This window comes from Haemaphysalis longicornis, unplaced genomic scaffold (genome assembly GCF_048455015.1).
Source record: "Haemaphysalis longicornis isolate Haplotype H1 unplaced genomic scaffold, Haemaphysalis longicornis Haplotype H1 scaffold_5, whole genome shotgun sequence".
NCBI lineage: Eukaryota > Metazoa > Arthropoda > Arachnida > Ixodida > Ixodidae > Haemaphysalis > Haemaphysalis longicornis.
Genome location: NW_027526385.1, coordinates 158,659,735 through 158,665,302, shown reverse-complemented (window position 1 = coordinate 158,665,302; position 5,568 = coordinate 158,659,735). Strand labels below are relative to the sequence as shown.

At 44.9% G+C, this 5,568-nt stretch overlaps 1 non-coding gene across 1 annotated transcript; it reads right to left on the bottom strand.

Annotated features, from left to right (window-relative positions):
• Window positions 1-5,118: 5,118 nt before the first annotated feature.
• Window positions 5,119-5,191, bottom strand: Trnaa-agc (transfer RNA alanine (anticodon AGC)). Its single transcript has one exon. It is a non-coding gene; the product is annotated as a tRNA-Ala (tRNA).
• Between the last annotated feature and the right edge of the window lie 377 nt (window positions 5,192-5,568).

The following is a 5,568-nucleotide window of genomic DNA, read 5'->3' as shown; positions in this document are numbered from 1 at the left end:
TCTATTCTATTCTATTCTATTCTATTCTATTCATGGGAAGATAATTTTATCAAAGCTGTCGTGTTCTGAGTCTTGACCAATTACTTCAAAATAAGAATTATCCCTGAAATTTTCGTCTTACATTCCGTTCCCTGCTTCTAAATTTGTTGTGTTTAACTATTTTACAGCAACTGTTGGTGTTATGAAAGCAGGCACGAACGTTATACACGCGTTTTTTTTTCTTTCGAAAAACAAAAGATGCGCCACCGCATAAAAAAATAAAGGCGAGTTTCGTACAAAGGGCATGCTGTGTTTGTCCGCTGTTATTTTTAAAATCCTGAACGCAGAAAAGATTTCCAAAGGATATGAAGACGATAATCTTTCTTTGGCAACCTAAACGCGAAAATTGTGGTCTGTCTGCCTGCCTGTCTGTCTGTCTGCCTGTCTGTCTGCCTGTCACTCTATTCAGCCGCGAGGTCAAAGGGAAGAATGCTTTACTATAACGTATATGTAGGCAGGTCCGTGCCCAACTACTAAAACTGCTGACATTGGTCGTACTTGTCCCCAAAGGAAACCTCGGGCACATTTGAGGTAAAGTGTAAGCGCATACTGAGCATACCTGCATTCTTTTAATTAAGAAAACGTGTTGGGTTGGTTTTTATGATTAGAAAAAAAATACAATGCGTCAAATATGAAGCATAAAGGCGAGAGGAAATCAAACACAGAAACAACAGATCGAGAAAAAATACGGGCGCTGCCACAGCGGATGGCACGCGACCAGTTCGAAGGCGGGGAAATTGAATTGCAGTGAACAAATCATTATTCAATCCACTTTTTCGCTAGTTTATGGGTAATTTTTAAGGCGTGTGCGTTAATTTCTGGTTTTGGTGAAGATCAATAATGTGCCTTGCTTGATGGCGTTATGCAACCCTAATACGCACGTTTTCCGTGTGTTGTGGAATAGATACATTTGGCACTGCGTATATATTTGGATTTTATGGGGTCAAATCAATAAGCGATTCCATAAAAAATATCCGGGATTCTGCAGGGCAGTGCGATTACGCTGTGATTTTTGGTGATCGCCCTAATACGGTGTAATTATTTTATGAACACTATTAAGTGTAATGCTCGCCTATAGTTTCTAGTTAAACTCTTTTTTTATTTCTAGCATTTCTGTAGTGAACCGAGTGATAGTTCCTTCAAGAGGGAGTTAAAAAACCTGCCCTAAACCAAAGTCAGTAAGAGGGAACAGGCAAAGGCAAGCGCTGAGTCGGTTCCTCTCGGTATTCTTTACGACGTTGCTGATGTTTTTTTTTTAAATTTCCCCGTGACGTAGCAATGAGAATTACGGCATACTGCTCTCGTAGTTTTGTTCCCGTTTTTTTTTGTGTCCTTTTGACCTGCAATTTTAGGTTTCATTTTTGAAGGACAGTAATCGAAAAAATGCACGCCTTCTAAAGAGCGTCTGTGAATCTCTTTGCCTCAATGAGCCTGAACGGCTAATCGCGCCGTCAGAGGAGACACATTTGACAAATTAGGAGGCCAGACATATCACTTAACTAAAAATATGAATAAAGCTGATGTTTTATTCAGCTTAGGAAACGAAACGCTAGAAGAAGTAAAAATCAAAACATCCCCCTCGCGAGGGGCACGATCAAATGCAGAGCATTTCCGCTGGGGGCGTGCCTGCAAGTCTTATGGATTACGTATTGGTTGTTGTTGTTGTAATTGTTGTCTTCTAGCGTAGACATTGTCGATGAAGTCGATGGTGAAACGTGAAACGTGCCGTGAACCCCCTGCCGCGGCTATTACGCAACGTGGAGAGGCTACGACGCAACGTGGCGCGGCTATGACGCAACACAATCCAACACAATCCACTTTAATCCAACCCAATCCAAATCCAATCCAAGCCAAGCCAAGCCAAGCCAAGCCAAGCCAAGCCAATCCAACCCAATCCAATCGAATCCAATCCAATGCCCTTCGCGAGAGAGTGTTATAGCGCCGAAATCGCGCCACCACATGAACGCGAACCGAACGCGGCGAGGGAGGGTGTTGCGAGCGGAGAGAAGGCGAGGAGGACGCGGGGGAGAGGGCGCACCTGTGGCCGACGGTTGAATGAGTCAAGGATATAAGGCGCGTGCGTAACCTCCCATTCTGTGTCGGCTCCGTGGAGCAGTCGGTAAAGTGCCGTGTACCTTGCGTTCCGCCCGCAGAGTCGTGGGATCGAAACCTGGCGCCGGAAGGTATTATTTCTTTATATAGTGTAGGGTGCGGACTACGTAGTGATGCGGACTACGGACGCCAACGCGGGTGACATCGTGAGTTACTAAAATGCTCTGCATTTAAAATAATATAATTACCGTGGACAGATGAGTAGTGCTGACCCGGTGTTTTTAAAGACGATAGTCTTTCTTGGGCTACTTAAACGCCAAAATTTTGGTCTGTCTGCCTGTCGGTTACTCGATTCAGCCACCCGGCCAAAGTGAAACGATTGCTGCGCAATAGTATTATATACTCACAGCCGAATCTAAACGTCTAAGTCCGGTCTCAGTGTTCATGCTTGTCAACATTCGTGAACAAGAACAAGAAATTACGCAAATATAAGGCAGCAAGTAAATATTTGCTGTATTTCTTATTATAAATTTATGGATGCTTGGTTTTTGCGATAGCAAATGAAATACTACATCAACGGCAGAAAATACTCACAACGGCCTGCTGCTGACAGCGCTACCTCCTGGTGGCAATTAAGAAATCAAATGGCAATAGCAATGAAAGGTTCCACTAGGTCGGATCCACGTTCCGCTTGGAACGCTCCTGGAGTAGGGCAACATGGTTGTAAAAAACGTTGTAGCCTCGCCTCAATTCACACACGTCTCTGCCGTACGGCTGCTCGGGCATCAAGACACCCGACTTGGAGTGTTGAACGCGGTAAATTTAAACTCACTTGAGCAAACTTCTAGCGTGTTATCTTGGGAGGAACGAGACGGGAGAGGAACAGCATGAGAGGTGAGCGGGAAGCGTATTTCCAAACGCTTCGCTGCACAGAGCACCCACGTGACATGCCTGTTCTCGCGATGTAAAACGGTAATTCAACGTGGTCATTGGCTGCGCCCAAGCCTAAAGCGACCTAAAACATACCAAATCACCATTATTAACAAAAACAAAACGTAGATTTGAGATTTTAAAAAATATATATTTAGGAAAATACACGCAATTAAAAAGAAAAAAGAACCCACGAGATAGACCTGCTGGGGCTCGAACCCAAGGCGTCAGCGCCAGCACTCAGTGCTCTACGTCAAGGCTACAGAGCCAGAACGATGGGCTTGTTTTAGCAGGAGCCTAAAAGAATAGCGCGCGCAGTGACATCACACATGTCACGTGCGTGCTCTGTGCAGCGAAGCGTTTGGAAACACGCGAGCGGGAAAGAGAAGGGAAGCATTTACTTGGCAGGGGCGCCAGTCGACTATCGGCTTTCGGCGACATTTACGACGAAAGGAGCAGATACGGCGCCATATTTTTAGTACGCGTTACGAAGCGCTCCAGCGGGGGGCGTAAACGAGTTTTCCGGTGTTTTAGTACCGCCACTGAATAAGACTAATGACGATTACGACGGCTACGACTATGACGACGACGACGACGACGACGACGACGACAGGAGACGCCAACAGCCCCAGCCCCTAAGGGGTTTCACCCATAAAAATGAGACTACATGTTTGCGAGTCAAATCTTATGCTTGGAGTGGCTATTTTACCGGTCTGATTGCTGGGATTGGCCTTGACTGTGCTGTGGATAATTAGTGGACTCGGGGATATTTTCGCAGTGCGTGTTTCACTTTTATCAGCACTCGTATCAAGGATTTACTGGAGCCATAATTTTTTGTCGTTTCGAAGAGCAATAAACGTGCTTCTTCTGTTTTTACGCTGGTGTTTCTTCCCGAGCATCCAGCCAGTAGTTAGCCAGAAGCGTACCGCCACTCACCGCGTCCATTCCTGATCCGGATGCTGGAAAGAAATTTTCGTGTTCCACCCGAAGCTCCATTCGCATACGGCGATGTAGTTGGTGCCATTGAATTTATTCTTCTCCATTGGGCAAATTTCCACCGTACTGTTAGCAGGACAAGCATAACACTTCTGGCGGAATTGTACTGCAGGTGAAAATTCAGTGGTGTGGTGTTCGGAAATAAAACTTTCCAATGACACCCACTAGCTAACAGATAAAACGCAGACCAAATGCAAGTTGTCCACGGTCATTTAAACCTCAACTGAACTGTGTGGTATGTAAACAGCATTTCGAAAGCCCGTACGCTCACAGGTGACCGGCCAAGTAGCTAACTCTAAACCGAGAGGACGTTAGAAAAGAGGTTTTTAACACAAAACCACTTATCGATACTATCGCTGCCTAACTGAGAGCACCTCAAAAAACACTCTTAAATACATTACGCAAAACTGTGCACCTCTTAAGCGTGAAACGCACACATTCTGAATGCCCACACATTTTATTGCAGGTGGAAAACTGCTTTATATAAATTCAGTCAAGTTCCGGCAGCATTACTTGATTTTATGGCTCGACCAAATTTTAAGTCCGTCAGGGTACAAAGTTACATGCCTCAATTTCCGGGTAACTACGGCGAAAAATTAACGGTCCAGACAGGTCGACTGCAAGCCAAAATCCCCTAAAACAGATATGTAAGCAAATGTTTAAACGAAGGCCCAATTGGCAATCTTCATACAAATACACGTCCAGTGGATTACATTAATAACTGTATTTCTGACCCTTTCCATCCCACACGGGGTAGGTAAATGTGCCTGCTTTTCAAGTGTTTTCGGGAATTATGTATCGCACCAAGGTTTTACTTGGTGCGAGACATTGATATTTGAGGAGCTTTTTTAAATCACTGAAATCCCCCTCAACAGATTTCAAAACAAATTTGTTACCGGACCTAAATACAATGCTGGAAAAGCTATTACGTGATGTGTTTTACATGTCAGTTAGGAGAAGGTAACATTGACAGCGTTGCATTTAGGTCCGCTAACAAATTATTTGCTTGTTTATGAAATTCTTTTGAGGTCGATTTGACTCATTAAAAAAACACGTCCCAATTTGTGAGCGCCTTCGTGCAAAAAATAAAGAAAAAGACAATGGAGGTGCTGGGTATCGATCCCAGTACCTCTCGCATGCTAAGCGAGCGCTCTACCATCTGAGCTACACCCCCACGGTGGCAACGTGGAAATGGACCCCGTTAGGTGTGCGCGGTGTCACCTGGGAAACTAGAGCACCCGACGAGTCACTGAAGCAACTGCTGGAGACCGGTTTCCGCATCGGCTGGCCATTTCGCATTCCGCGAACACGAACAGCGCCGCGCTACGTCGGTACAAGCGCATTTTACTTCGACGTCAAAACGTGATCAGGTTTGCAGTTTGTGAATGAAACACAATCAGAAGATACCTGATGAGGTACAATTTTTAACTTGACCACGAGACGTAGCAAACATGTGAAGTGCCTGAGTCCCTGGACTGTATATTCTGCCTTTCCCGGGTTATAGAAGAATTCAAATTCGATTTCAACCTTTTTCTCCAGTGAACCCCAGTA